The sequence below is a fragment of the Glycine soja genome, chromosome 8 (genome assembly GCF_004193775.1).
Source record: "Glycine soja cultivar W05 chromosome 8, ASM419377v2, whole genome shotgun sequence".
Taxonomy (NCBI): Eukaryota; Viridiplantae; Streptophyta; class Magnoliopsida; order Fabales; family Fabaceae; genus Glycine; species Glycine soja.
In genome coordinates, this window is record NC_041009.1 from 22,116,417 (window position 1) to 22,132,857 (window position 16,441).

The following is a 16,441-nucleotide window of genomic DNA, read 5'->3' on the forward strand; positions in this document are numbered from 1 at the left end:
AAATCTTCTTCATTAAGTCTTTGGGCGGCAAGCACCTCCCTTTTTTTCTATAAATAGGGGAGGGGGGAGCTGTTTCAAAATGTTCAGCCCCTTTGGCACTTCTCTCTCTTTCGAATTTGCTTGGAAAAATCATGTCCGTGAAGAAAATCTAAGCCGAAGCGCTTCCGAAACGTTTCCGTAACGTTTTCCGTGAAGAATTTCGCAAAGGTTTCAACCGTTCTTCGACGTTCTTCATTCGTTCTTCATCGTTCTTCGATCTTCAACGGGTAAGTACCTCGAACCAAGCTTTTCGATTCATTCTATGTACCCGTAGTGGTCCACATTGTGTTTCGTGCATTTTTATTCTCGTTTTGTTTACTTTTTATACCCCCTGTTGACGTGCTTAAGCCATTTTACTTAAGTCATTTCTCGCTTAACTTAAAAATAAAATAAATTTCCACCGAACGTTTGAATTGTATTATCCATTAACTTCGGTTAAAATAAATTCCGACCGTTCGGTCGTGCCGTAACCACGTTGGAAATCAAAAAGAGGTAAAAAATAATATAATAATCAAAAAGACATCTTTTAGTAAAATAAAGCGGAAAATCAATCGGACGTTTTCTCTTTGGGATTTCTCATTCTTAATCGAATTGATTAATAACTAAAGTGAAACTAAAGGCTAAAATCAATTCGCCTAGTCAAGCTCGTCCATAAAAATAGGCTTTTGAAGTTTGTCATTTCATTTTCTCACTAAGTAAAATGGATCATTTTTAAGGTCCAACGCCTTAAAATGATCACCTCTTAAAGTAAAAAAGAATCACTTGATAAGAAAGAACTACGTAGGTCTGATTTTCTCATCCCAATTGAGGAATACGTAGGAGCAAAGGGAAACACCCTTGTCGACCACAAAAAGAGAAAAAATATAAAAAGGGTATAAAGGATATAAGGACATAAAAGGGAACGTAAAAATCAAAGTCATGTTTGCACATTCGATTAAAGGCTGTCGTCCCTTGTGACGGACGTGTGGGGTGCTAATACCTTCCCCGCGCGTAAATACAACTCCCGAACCTTTCACTTAAAAGTTCGTAGATCGCGTCTTTTCCGGTTTTTCCGACGTTTTCCTCAAATAAACGTTGGTGGCGACTCCGCGCGTATTCCTTTCGTGGAACACGCATCCCGCGAGTCACGCCTCGCCCTCCCGCCGAAGGGTAGGTTGCGACAGTTGGCGACTCCACTGGGGACTGTTTTTAGAGAGTTAGGCCATTTAATCTTGTGCAAAGTTTGCCATGACTTACTCCTTTGTTGGCTTCCCCTTATTATGTTCTTGTATATATAACTCTTTGATGCTTTTAGTGCATTTTTTTGTATGCATGAGGTAAATATTTATTCATTTGATGCACACAAACACTAACACTATTTGCACACACGGTGAGTTGAAAAAGGGCCATATACCCGGGTTCGTGGGAACATAAGGAGTGGAGGTGAATCTGTGATCATGCTAGGTCTCCGACTTGCTTGATTGCAGTGAACCCTCATCTAGAGTTTTTCTCTTTGAAGACATATTGTTGCTAGTAGTCCCTACTGCTGCATTATGTTCTTCGAAGAGGATGATACCTCTAGAAACCATCAAGAGAGATATGACTACCTTGGGGATTATCACTAAAAGCCTAGTTAGCTCTCTCCCTTATAGGTCCCTTAAATAGGGGCACGGAGCAAACACGCTGCATGCCATTTTTCACACTGCCATGCATAAGTATCATATACCCTTTTGCTTATATTTGTTTGTGAATATTGTCGTACTATGTACATCCCCGTGTTGTGCCTTTCGCATATGCATCATGCGTGGGTTTCGTCTTTGATCCCCTCACTTTAGCAAACCGACGGAGGGTCCGTGTCGCCTTCTTAAAAAACATGCGTTGGGTGCCATGCTGCCCAAACGTTGTATCCAAGAAGGAAACAATTTCTCGGGCTCCCGTATCCGTAAAATGCATTCATATCATGCATCGCATAAGCATCTCTTCATAACATCATAATGAACATATCGTTCTTGGATTTGTCCGTTATCATATTCCAGCCTCACATTTTGCATGAGTCATGGCATCATCATGCATATGCGTTCAACAAACTTTTTGATCTGCAAAATTGCATACCATTTGTTTTCATGTTTGCTCATCCTTGCGTTTTCCTCTACAAAACAAAAACAAAAAAGGGGAAGCGTGAAAACTTCACACTACATTCTTAGTTGCATGTGTTAGGCACCATAAGCCAACCATGTTGGGATCATAAACCCATTTCTAAAAAAAAATGCACACAACAACAAAACAAAATAATTGAACATGGTACCTAATGTATGGTTAACTAGGAAATGGTGTTTCTTCGGGCATCTCAATTTCATAATTACATTTTCCATGCATAGCTTAAAGTATGCCCGAGTCATTCATCCCTATGAGATGTTGTTGAAGTATTGGCGATCAGAATTGCCATTCCTTGGATTATAGGGTTGAACCAAGCTCATGCTTTTACAAAAAGGTTCATCAAGTCAAGTTGAAATATGGAAGTAACCGTCTTGCAAAATTGGGGCAAAAGATGAATCGAGTCACATCACTGCTTCATCTACTGCCAAACATATTTAGGATTGTTGATGTCCTTGTTACTTCCAGTTTCACTTTGACAAAGATGTCATGGACCATGTTGAAAATCTAAATTGATTCAACCCCATATCCTGCGTAAAAATTCGCAATACTTCAACTGTACATCATTCGCATACATCCATGCTTTTCATTGGTTGCATTGCTCATTGCATTCTTTCCTTGAAAAATAAAATAAAATAAAATAAAATGAACTTATCAAAAAGAAAAGGACGCGCTTTACAGCGCCCTTACCGAACTCGTGCTAGAGCTAGAGTAATGGGTGAAGTAGAGGAGATACAAGAGAAGATGAAGGCCGACATAGAGGCCATTAAAGAGAAAATGGCCACAATGATGGAGGCCATGATGAGCGTGAAGAAGATAATGGAAGCCAATGCGGTTGCAATTGCCGCTACCAGCGTTGTTGCTAAGGTGAACCCGATGTCCCCATCCGGCCTCAAGCAAATGAATCATCCAACCTCAAATATGGTAGGCAAAGATTTAGGAAGTACGGGCGGCCCCCATGATGTGCAAATTCAAAATGAGCACGCCTTCCCGTCATATGGCTTGCCTCTCAACTATACGCCACCCAATGTGGCGTACACTCCCAATAAGAATGTTAATAACTCCACTCCTATACCTATTGAAAGCCAGCAACCCCAAACTGATCATGCACATATCTCTTAAACCGTGGAAGAGACCCATGAAATTCCCCATCACAATCTAGCCGACTTCGAGCCTTGGCTCGAATATACCACTGAAGGGCAAGCAGTTGGTGGTATACCCCTACAAAACCCTTTGGAGGCCCCTCAGTATCACCCACAATTGCACCTCTTGCATTCCACAGCGGTTAAAAACCCTCATGACTATGGCAGGAATGGGAAAGTTGGATCATCTAGAGGAAAGGCTCAGGGCCATTGAAGGAGGTGAAGATTATGCCTTTGCTAACCTAGAAGAGTTGTTCCTAATACCCAAACATGGTCATTCCCAAGTTCAAGGTGCTGGACTTTGACAAGTACAAGGGGACTACTTGTCTCAAGAACCATCTAAAGATGTATTGTCAGAAGATGGGGGAATACGCAAAAGATGAGGAATTGCTGATACATTCCTTCCAAGAAAGTCTTACTAGGGTAGCTGTTACCTGGTACACTAACTTGGAACCTTCCCAAGTCCATTCTTGGAAGGACCTAATGGTTGCCTTTGTTAGGCAGTATCAGTACAATTTTGATATGGTTCCGGATAGGATGCAACTACAGAACATGTGCAAAAAGGGGGACGGATCATTCAAAGAACACGCCCAAAAGGTGGAGGGATCTGGCGGCCCAGGTGGTACCCCCAATAATGGAAAGGGAGACGATAATTGTGATGGTAGACACATTATCAGTACTCTACTATGAAAAGATGGTGGGCTGCGCACCCTCAAAGCTTTGCAGATTTGGTCTTCGCCAGTGAAAGGATCAATGTGGGTCCGAAAAGAGGCAAATTTGATCATCCTACTAGGACGACTGAGAAAACTGGGGCAAATAAAGAGGGTGAGGATGAGGGAGAAACCCATGCTGTGACTGCCATTCCTGTACGGCCAAGTTTCCCACCAACCCAACAATATCTTTACTCAGCCAATAACAAGCTTTCTCCTTACCCACCACCCAGTTATCCACAAAGGCCATCCCTAAATCTACCACAAAGTCTATCTACCGCACTTCCAATGACGAACACCACCTTTAGCACAAACCAAAAACACCAACCAAGAAGTGAATTTTGCAGCGAGAAAGCCTGTAGAATTCACCCCAATTCCAGTGTCCTATGCTGACTTGCTCCCATATCTACTTGATAATTCAATGGTAGCCATAACCCTAGCCAAGGTTCATCAACCTCCATTTCTCCGAGAATACGACTTGAACGCAACGTGTGCTTGTCACGGAGAAGCCCCGGGGCGTTCCATTGAGCATTGTAGGGCTCTGAAGCGTAAGGTGCAAGGTCTAATTGATGCGGGCTGGCTGAAATTTGAGGAGAATTGCGTGTAAATCCTGACATTGACAAGAGATGCCACACATGGGGCAATTTTGAAAGTTGTTGTTAGATGTCTCTAATAACTCACCAGGATTTTCAACTTTCATCGGAATTGGGTGCAAGCCATTGGTCTATTTGCTCAAGCGACCTGTGACCATTCAATCAGAGGTTACTCGTCTTGCACGTTGGCGGGGCTGCCGTAAAACAACAAATAAAGCTCAAAACAAATAAGTTTCAAAATAAAAATAAAAAAAGGGAGTTCAAAAAGAAAAAAAAATCATCATTTGATTGACTGTGTTTTCAAGACATTCATGTGACCTCATTATATCATTCCGGAAAGTTTGTCTTTTTAAAGTTTGAAGTGAGTTTATCAAGAATAGGATGTTGGATAAATGGCCTTAGTTACCTTAAGAAAAGGGGGGGTTGAATTAAGATACGAAGATTATTCCCCAATTAAACTTTCACTCTCTCTTTTCGGATTAACAATGCACACAGGGATAACCCTTCCCTTGTGTTCAAGAATCCTCTACAACAAGAGACCCACGGTCTCTTAATCCCTTTTCAGAAATAAGAAGAAGAGAAGAAGAGGTCTCTTATAAAAGAGGTAGATTGTAAAATGAAGATCAATCAAAAATTCCTTATTGAATAAGCAAGTGGTTGACCAAGGAATCTTTTTGAGAGGATAAGACATTTCAGTTCAGAAAAACTCTTGATCTTTCGAGAGGGTAAAACTGTTTGGGCAATGAAAACTCTCTTTAAAACATTTGAATGGCCATTCATAAAACATTTGAATAGATATGTCTCTTGGAAATTATTTTCTGAAAATCCCCTCTGGTAATCAATTACAAGACTTATGTAATCGATTACAGGTTTTAAAAATTTGAATTAAAACATTTTCAAACTGTTGGTAATCAATTACCAGAGAGCAAATCTCAATTTGAAAGGATAGAATTCCTTGGTCAGACCTTTTGCTTCTTCAATTTGGAAACTTCTTCCTAAGATTCTAGAGATCAACTTGATCATATATCTTGATTTTCTTGGATTCTTGTCTTGAATAAAACTTGGAAGCACTTGATCCTTTGGCATCATCAAAACATCAAAACATCTTGCTTCTACATAGGAGTCATTTGACTTAATCCATCAACTGAAAAAAATCCTTCAACTATTTCTCGTCCTTGGAAAATTCTTTTTTGCAAGAATCAACTACTTCTTTCATTCTTCCTCACTACGAGGTCGTGAAAACAAGACAACACTTGGTACCTCTAAGCCCTACACTGGGGCAACGAAAGGCACCATGCAAAAACCTCAAGCGAACCTAGGGGCAGATTAGAAGTTCTCACCCAATAGGTTCCCTCCTACAAGGTCATGACGAAAGGCAACGATTGGTACCTCAAAGCCTTACACTGGGGCAATGAGGGGCAACGTGCATGAGCCTCAAGTTAACATAGGGGCCGATCAAAAGTTCTCACCCATCGATGTTTTCAACAAAAAAAGGGGGGACAAACCCTAGGATTTCGATGGATTGATTAAACATCAAATGGCTCCATTGCCGTCACTCAAAAATGGTCAAGTGACTAAATCAAAAAGAACATACACTTTGAGGGAGTTCCCGGAGAGATTTGCAAAAGATAGGATAAGGTCGCATGAATTATCACCTCTTTCAAAAGGACAGTCAATCTGTGTTTTCCAAAAAAATTAAATCAAAATCAAAATCACAAAATAGGGAAAGAATGTCATGAACGTTGTACAACTTTCCATTACATTGCATTGTTTCATATGAAGTCTGCATTTACCGCATTTCAAGACAAAGGTTGCATGCATCTGCATCCCTAAAAATCATGTTAACTGCATAGATTTCCTACATCCAGTCGTGTGGATTTGGGATGACTGACCCTCTCGATGAGTCGATCTCTTGCTTTCTCATAAGGATGGACCCTCGGGTACTAGTACCCTGGTCTTCAGAGGACTACACTCCTCGCCAACAGAGGGCTGCAAGCCCTCACCTTAAGAGGACTGTGTGTCCTCACTTTCAGAGGACTGCATGTCCTCACCTTTAGAGGGCTACACGCCCTCGCCATCAGAGGACTGTGTGTCCTCACCTTCAGAGGGCTACACGCCCTCGCCATCAGAGGACTGCATGTCCTCACCTTCAGAGGGTTACACGCCCTCGCCATCAGAGGACTGCATGTCCTCACCTTCGTAGGGCTACACGCCCTCACCTTTAGAGGACTACACGTCCTCGCCAACAGAGGGCTGCACGCCCTCACCTTTAGAGGACTACACATCCTCGCCTTCAGAGGACTCCACGTCCTCACCTTGAGAGGACTACATGTCCTCGCCTTGAGAGGACTACATGTCCTCACCATCAGAGGGCTGCACGCCCTCACCTCCAGAGGACTACACGTCCTCGCCTTGAGAGGGCTACCCGCCCTCGCCTTGGGTACTAGTTACCCTCACCTTCAGAGGACTACATGTCCTCACCTTCGTAAGGCTACATGCCCTCACCTTTAGAGGACTACACATCCTCGCCTTCAGAGGACTGCACGTCCTCACCTTGAGAGGACTAAACGTCCTCGCCTTGAGAGGACTACATGTCCTCACCATCAGAGGGCTGCATGCCCTCACCTCCAGAGGACTACACGTCCTCGCCTTGAGAGGGCTACTCGCCCTTGCCTTGGGTACTAGTTACCCTCACCTTCAGAGGACTACATGTCCTCACCTTCGTAGGGCTACACGCCCTCACCTTTAGAGGACCACACGTCCTCACCTTCAGAGGGCTACACGCCCTCGCCATCAGAGGACTGCATGTCCTCACCTTCGTAGGGCTACACGCCCTCACCTTTAGAGGACTACACGTCCTCGCCAACAGAGGGCTACACGCCTTCACCTTTAGAGGACTACACGTCCTCGCCAACAGAGGGCTGCACGCCCTCACCTTGAGAGGACTACACGCCCTCACCTCCAGAGGACTATACATCCTCGCCTTGAGAGGGTTGCACGCCCTCACCTTTAGAGGGCTACGTGTCCTCATTTTCAGTGTGCTCCACATCCGCACCTTAAGAGAATTTAAGGTCCTCTATCCTTAAATGCTTAACCAAGACTTGCACTCCCGGTTAAGGGACCAGTAGTTTCCTTTTAACGGTTCCTGGGCCACCCCCTGATATTGGAGGACGGCCAACTGTGCGAGCACAACCAGAGAGGGAGGCTATCACACAGCTACTATGCATACCGGGGCAAGATTTTACCCGTGCCGCTGCAAAGAGACGAGTGCGGATCATGCGCACCAACATGACCACTCTTACACAGATATAGATGACATTGCTACTTAGCAACATTCTGCCCAGCGACCGCAATGCCAATCTCTCCCTGCAAAAGTATCAGTTGGTCTGTGTCGTCCCGACATGGGTAAGTATGCATATAGTTCAACTGATTTCTGATACCATCTATTGTTTGCAGGGATCGCACCCACAAGACACCCAGTGGACCCGGAAAAGTCCAACAGGGCCCTGGGGTTTCCAGCTCTGGTTACGGGCCTCTATCAATCCTACAGGGTGCCCGTACCCCCCCGGCAAGGTTATGTCATCATAAGTAAGTATGCACATCGCTCAAATGATTTCTGATTTCATCAATTGTTTGCAGGGATCGCACCTGCAAGACACCCAGTGGACCCGAAGAAGTCCAACAGGGTCTTGGAGTTGTCAAGCTCTAATTACGGGTCTCTGTCAGTTCTACGGAGTACCTGTCACCTCCAGCAAGGGCATCAGGCCCCCTACTAATCGAGCTTTCATCAAGAAGTACTGCGCCCCAGACAGGCGCAGGGCGAAACACCACAGCAGCATTGGGATGGTCGGCAGCGGGAAACAGACGCACCGCCATCACCTCTAGAGTTCACCTCTGCTCATCCACAAAAAGGTTTGAGTATTGCCTACACAACATGGCCGACCCATAGGCGACCAAGTCCAAAGCCAAAGGTAAGCAAAGTACTAGGTCCATGACCGACAAATCATTAGGCGTCCAGCTCAAGACGTTAAAGAAGCGCTACTAGGAGGCAACCTAGTACCTTTTGAATCTATGCTTGTTATTTGATCACTTTTTATAGTAGGACGCACCTAGTTGCTCATGATCCTGGGAATTTAAATAAAACAAGTGCAAGCTCGGAAGGTAGTCATACCTCACAAAATATATATATGTATGTTTAGGTAGTGAAAATGCCTTAGATATGCATGTATGTAAACAAAAAAATACTTCACAAAATATATATATGTATGTTTAGGTAGAAAGATACCTTGGATATGCATGTATATAGCAAAAATACCTTACAAAACATATATAGGTATGTTTAGGTAGCAAGATACCTTGGATATGCGTGTATATAGCAAAAATACCTCACAAAAATATACACATGTTTAGGTAGCAAAATACCTCATGAAAAAAAAACAAAAAAAAAACAAACAAGAAAAAGAAATAAACAAATGATAAAAAAGAGAAAAGAAAAATAAGTTGTCTAGCTGAAAAACCAACATGCTTTTGAAAAGAGATGACTTCCAACTTTTCTTTGAAGAAAAATTCGCTGATCATAGCTAGTTTTTGGAAAAAAAAATGTGTGTACACCTGAAGGGTGAATGCTGTGAAATTTTCCCGGACGCCCGAAATGGACTTGGATGAATGCACAAATGGATAAAAGAACATATTTTGGAAACGTTGGGTTGACTAAAATAGAGGAAATGAATCCTGAGCCCTAGCATCACATGACCATAAAAATTTGACACTTGAGTGTCCGCATAGGTGCATGCATAACCAGTTTTGCATAAAGTTTCCAAATCATCATTTTTGCATTTGTGTCATGGAAATAGTGTGGGGCATCCCTTTTATCCTTGAACCAAACCAAACCCCGACATGTATCATGTCTAGCCATTCTACAAACCTTGAGCCAAAATCCTGACTCACCATAAACCTTGACCTAGGGTGAGAATGTCAATCCTTACCCTCGGAAGCAAAAAAGAAAAGAAGGAAAATTTCCAATCAAAGAGAAAGCAAAAAAAGAAAAGAAAGGAAATTCCCAATCAAAGAGTGGGAGAAAGCAAAAAGAAAAGAAAGAAAATTCCCAATCAAAGAATGGGAGAAAGTAAAAAAAAAAAAAAAGAAGAAGAAGGAGGAAAGAAAGCCCCTGATCGGGGATCTAAGGAAAAACATAAGGAATATGCAGAGAGGTCTTTGGACCGGACAATATCTGAACAATACAAAATTGTCACCAAATGAACGAAAAAAGAAGGAAAGGGAACCACGACCTAAAATAGTCTTCTCCCTTTGATTACCAACCAAAATCCCGTGCGCTAGCGACTTTTTTTTTCTCGCCCCGCACTAAACAAAAACAGAAAAAGAAAAAAGCCAGAAAAATCAAAAGCCAAAAACACACAAAAGCCGAAAGAAGAAACCACCAAAAGAACCCATTCCCAAGGGAAGCCCTATTGATCCATGATCACGCGTGTAATTTTTGATTTGATAGGAAATAATTTGCAAAGTCAAGTCATGACATATCTATGGTTCGGAATTAGGATGAAACACTTACCTGTGCGAGATTGATACACTTTGAGTGGATTTCTTCTATTTTTGTCGAACCCAGTGTTTCCTCTAAATGATCATTTAGAAACGAAATGCTAACATCCAAAATCTCATTTATGGTTATGGGAGATTTCATCAGCAGACTCTCCTTCCCCGGTAGACGCATTGTTTTTCACTCAAAAAAGCATATGCTGCTCTAAATCAGTTGGAATATTTGTCTCCTTGCTAAAGCATGTTTGCATTTTAGTGGAAAAAACACCGAGACTTTTTCAAATCTCACAAGTTATCCAGAACTACGTAGGTCTGAGTTCCTCATTGGAGGAAACGTAGGAGCAAGAGCCTCGCTTTTGTCGACCACACCGCCTTTTGTTGCCATGACTCAAGAGCTGGTAGCCCGCGGAGACACCTTACGGTTATCCGCACCTCGTCATTCAGTGACCCCAAGTGTGATTCACGAGCAGAGACCAATATGGTCATCTGCGCCCTTTCCGGAGATGTCAGCATTTTCCGATGGAGACTTTTCAAGTCTCACAAGTTATCAAGAACTACGTAGGTCTGAATTCCTCATTGGAGGATACGTAGGAGCAAGAGCCTTGCTTTTGTCGGCCGCCCCATAATCTTTGTCATACTGACCCTGAGGTCATGTGACATGCACCCTTGTATCATCCAGAGGCGGCGGGCCCGATGATACGCGGAGATACCTTACGGTTATCCGCACCCTTTTGTCATCCAGAGGCGGCGGGCCCGATGATACGCGGAGATACCTTACGGTTATCCGCACCCTTTTGTCATCCAGAGGCGGCGGGCCCGATGACAAGCAGAGACCAAGTTTGGTCATTCTGCACCCTTGTATCATCCAGAGGCGGCGGGCCCGATGATACGCGGAGATACCTTACGGTTATCCGCACCCTATTGTCATCCAGAGGCGGCGGGCCCGATGACAAGCAGAGACCAAATTTGGTCATTCTGCACCCTTGTATCATCCAGAGGCGGCGGGCCCGATGATACGCGGAGATACCTTACGGTTATCCGCACCCTTTTGTCATCCAGAGGCGGCGGGCCCGATGACAAGCAGAGACCAAATTTGGTCATTCTGCACCCTTGTATCATCCAGAGGCGGCGGGCCCGATGATACGCGGAAATACCCGAGTGGTTATCCGTATAAATATTCTTTTGCTATCTGTAAGACAGAACGCTTGATAGCATGCAGAGGCTGACATAGTCTTCTGCACCTTTTGTTCCTCTGGGAACAACAAGTCATTTACATGCGGAAATTTCATGGTCACCCGCGACTCTCGTCAACCGAGAGGAGCGAAATTAGTGTCGTACACTAATTTTCGTCCGGGTACCTTTGCTTGATGACATGCGACCTTTCTTTGGTCCTTGTGAGGTGCTTGGCACCCATCATTAGGCAATTTGTGAAAATCCGGGAACGACAAGTCATGGTCACCCGCGACTCTCGTCAACCGAGAGGAGCGAAATTAGTGTCATACACTAATTTTCGTCCGGGTACCTTTGCTTGATGACATGCGACCTTTCTTTGGTCCTTGTGAGGTGCTTGGCACCCATCATTAGGCAATTTGTGAAAATCCGGGAACGACAAGTCATGGTCACCCGCGACTCTCGTCAACCGAGAGGAGCGAAATTAGTGTCATACACTAATTTTCGTCCGGGTACCTTTGCTTGATGACATGCGACCTTTCTTTGGTCCTTGTGAGGTGCTTGGCACCCATCATTAGGCAATTTGTGAAATTCCGGGAACAACAAATCATTTGCATGGGGAGATTTTATGGTCACCCGCGACTCTCGTCAAATCGAGAGGAACGAAATTAGTGTCTTGTCTTTACTTTCCTTTTATCTCCAATAAAAGACAAGTAAAGAGGGGCAACTGTCATACCCTAATTTCGTCCGGGGACCTTTGCTTGATGACATGCGACCTTTCTTTGGTCCTTGTGAGGTGCTTGGCATCCATCATTAGGCAATTTGTGAAATTCCAGGACATGCCGGAAAACCAAAAAATATTGATGCACAATCCGTAAGTTTCCGTAACACACCGGAAATCAAATGGAAGCATCGTTGCATAATTAAGTGAGATTCCGTAACATTCCGTAAGTCAAAAAGGGGATGATTATGTAATCCGCAAGGTTCCGTAACATTACGGAAAGAAAACAAGTATCGTTACGAGATTCGTAAGTTTTCGTAACTTTACGAAAAAAGAATCACCAAAAAAGGTAAGGGGGTGAACTTATCAAGATAGGGGTGTAAATAGCAATTCAAATCTAGGCCCTTCCAGAACATTTTGGAAGTTGGGTTGCTTAAGGAGGAAGCAACTGGGCGGCAAGCTCCTCCACGTTTTTGAAAAATGGTTTTCGGGGCTTCCGCGGCTTCCGTAATACTTCCGTAAAATTTCCGAAAACCTTGGGTAAGCATATTCCACTTAACATTGGTGAAAGGGAAGAGAAAAAAGATGAAAATCAAATTCGAAAACAGTTCCGTAAGGCTTCCGTAACTTTTCCGTAAAATACGAAAAGGGGGGTGAACTTAGTAATTCGGGTGCGCTTAGAAATCTTCTTCATTAAGTCTTTGGGCGGCAAGCACCTCCCTTTTTTTCTATAAATAGGGGAGGGGGGAGCTGTTTCAAAATGTTCAGCCCCTTTGGCACTTCTCTCTCTTTCGAATTTGCTTGGAAAAATCGTTTCCGTGAAGAAAATCTAAGCCGAAGCGCTTCCGAAACGTTTCCGTAACGTTTTCCGTGAAGAATTTCGCAAAGGTTTCAACCGTTCTTCGACGTTCTTCATTCGTTCTTCATCGTTCTTCGATCTTCAACGGGTAAGTACCTCGAACCAAGCTTTTCGATTCATTCTATGTACCCGTAGTGGTCCACATTGTGTTTCGTGCATTTTTATTCTCGTTTTGTTTACTTTTTATACCCCCTGTTGACGTGCTTAAGCCATTTTACTTAAGTCATTTCTCGCTTAACTTAAAAATAAAATAAATTTCCACCGAACGTTTGAATTGTATTATCCATTAACTTCGGTTAAAATAAATTCCGACCGTTCGGTCGTGCCGTAACCACGTTGGAAATCAAAAAGAGGTAAAAAATAATATAATAATCAAAAAGACATCTTTTAGTAAAATAAAGCGGAAAATCAATCGGACGTTTTCTCTTTGGGATTTCTCATTCTTAATCGAATTGATTAATAACTAAAGTGAAACTAAAGGCTAAAATCAATTCGCCTAGTCAAGCTCGTCCATAAAAATAGGCTTTTGAAGTTTGTCATTTCATTTTCTCACTAAGTAAAATGGATCATTTTTAAGGTCCAACGCCTTAAAATGATCACCTCTTAAAGTAAAAAAGAATCACTTGATAAGAAAGAACTACGTAGGTCTGATTTTCTCATCCCAATTGAGGAATACGTAGGAGCAAAGGGAAACACCCTTGTCGACCACAAAAAGAGAAAAAATATAAAAAGGGTATAAAGGATATAAGGACATAAAAGGGAACGTAAAAATCAAAGTCATGTTTGCACATTCGATTAAAGGCTGTCGTCCCTTGTGACGGACGTGTGGGGTGCTAATACCTTCCCCGCGCGTAAATACAACTCCCGAACCTTTCACTTAAAAGTTCGTAGATCGCGTCTTTTCCGGTTTTTCCGACGTTTTCCTCAAATAAACGTTGGTGGCGACTCCGCGCGTATTCCTTTCGTGGAACACGCATCCCGCGAGTCACGCGTCGCCCTCCCGCCGAAGGGTAGGTTGCGACAAACCTTATGATGAAAACCAACCAACTTTTGCCTCATTTGGATTGGTAAATTATGTGTCAAATAATAGTCAAACAGTCTACCATTGTTATTTGATTGAGTTCAATCAACATTTTAGCTATGATGTATCTGTCCAAGATATTTTTCTTCTCATACGAATTGAGCTTGATCCTAAAATTGGATGCATGCAATTTGATATGGGTTTTGATAGAGGTAGCTTGTTTGAAAACTTGAGATACAAATGAACCATTAGTCTTTCACCAAATCAAGTATGTTGTCTAATTGTCCTTTAATTGTATTTGACATATCTGCAAGTGTTAAGAAAAGTGTGTATTTATTGTTTGTTTTTGTTTTCCAGGTTCTTTTGTGTAAAAAATTCCATGTTACTATACTTATAATTCTAATAGATCATAATATGAATAAGTTGACAACTGGTTTGGACAAATGCTATTTGGAAGATGATCTTGAGATTGATTATCTTCTGCTTCCAGCTTTGGGTAAAAGGCAATATGCAGCTGTTAATTGGTTAGCTGTTAATTCTGTAAATCCATCTGAAGTTAGCTGTAACTACCATGAACCCCACATAAGGACAAAAAATGGTTTAGTTTGCAGTTGTAAACTACAAAATGCATTGGTTTGTACTTCCCACCCTATTGGTAAGATTAGTTTCTATATTATTACCGGTATAATGGAATTGGATGGAAACTCACCTATGGAACTAAGGGGTGGTGGGACTACTACGTACAAGAAGTACTATCAACAACAGTGAGTAGTTGATTTTGGTTGGTGTTTATCTCAGGTTACTTTATCCACTAGAGTGCATTATTCTTATTTTTTTGTTTCCAATTTTCAGTCATGGCATTCAATTGCAATTTGAACACCAACAACTAATTAAAGCAAGACACAGTTTTCAGGTTAAAAATTACCGTCACGGACACAAGCAAGGGAAGGAAGGTGGTTTGATTTTTCAATTTGTTTATTTTATTTTGTTACTTAATCTCTCTTTGGAGAGATTGGAATTAGACCAATGATACTCAATATTTGTTGTCCATAAATGCATGGATACTTTTTTTTATAATAAATATAACAGTTTTGTTATAGGTGGTTACCTAGGAGGTTGATTATGCCATGCATTTTGCTTGCTTCTGTATTGGCTTGCTTGTTGTTGAGTGCTAATGTTATAATCTTAATATGAATAGGATTTGTATCTGTAACAACTTCTTCTATTAAGGAGTATTTAGTTATCAATGTCAACATGCCTAAATTTATTCATTTTCAAATTATACTTGTATTATGTACCCCAAAAGTTGTGGCTATGTTTAGTTCTTGTCTTCAAGCACTACCCACATGTAACCCAATTTGAATCCTAACTATTGTGTTTTCCATTTCAGAAGTAAGCAAGGACTTTGTTGAATTACCTCCTGAACTGTGTTCCATCGTCATGATGCCAATATCAGATAGTCTCATTTATTCCTTCTCATTTATTACGTTAATCATGCATCAGTTTGAATGATTGCTTGGAGCTTTCAACTTGAAAAAGATGCATTTGGATCATTGTGCGCAAAATGAAATTGCAACAATCAAGGTCTGCTACAACTGCTCATCATTACAATCTAGAAAAGTATATATTTGCATTTTTTTTCTCCAGAATAGGCAATTTTATATCTTTATGTTAATTGTCCTTAAGAAACAAAAAAAAGTAGTGAAAACAGATTATTTTACTGAATGTTTTCTTGTAAACTTATATATATATATATATATATATATATATATAGAACTAATTCCTTTTGCCTTGCCCTCCTTTTACCCACTGTTGCTTCAGCCAATACACAATGAAGAGATTGAGGAGAAATTTGTGAAATATTCCATGCTAGCATCTTTTGGTTAATTTGTATTGGTTTTCTACAAATGTATGGATTCTGTTTTGTTTTTTGGGTCCAACTGTCAAATATTTAAAAGATATTTGCACCAATGATAGTTGTGATTTGCATTGTAGGTGTTGGAAGCAATCACAACAAAAAGGTGCGAAGAGGCCTTTCATTATGAGTCTCTAGAGACTCTTGGTGATTCTTTTTTAAAATATGCTGCGAGTCAACAGCTGTTTAAAACCTATCATAATCACCATGAAGGTCTCCCTAAAATGTGCAGCAACGAATAGATCGATGTGAGTTATCCAGACTTTTTCAGTGCGACAAAATTCAATGGTTATATTCCTCCAAATAAAGAGGTCTTAGCAGTTTTCTCTTCAAGTTTCCTTTAAAATAGAATGCTTCCTTTTAATTTCAATAATAGATTTATCTCACTTATATGACATAATTTTTTATAGTATATTAATTTCATTGCAGAATTTTGACTGGGGTAGTACAATTTCATTGCTGAATTAAGTCTCATATGAGACATGAAATATAATTATATATGCACATATAGTTACTGTCAATATTGAACAAAACAAAAAACAAAAAAAAATTATTGATTCTACATCAGTTGCGTACAAAAACGAT

At 41.5% G+C, this 16,441-nt stretch overlaps 1 pseudogene; it reads left to right on the forward strand.

The window, feature by feature from the left end:
* Nucleotides 1-16,128, forward strand: part of LOC114424575 — a 29,179-nt pseudogene extending 13,051 nt beyond the window's left edge.
* The last annotated feature ends 313 nt before the right edge of the window (nucleotides 16,129-16,441 follow it).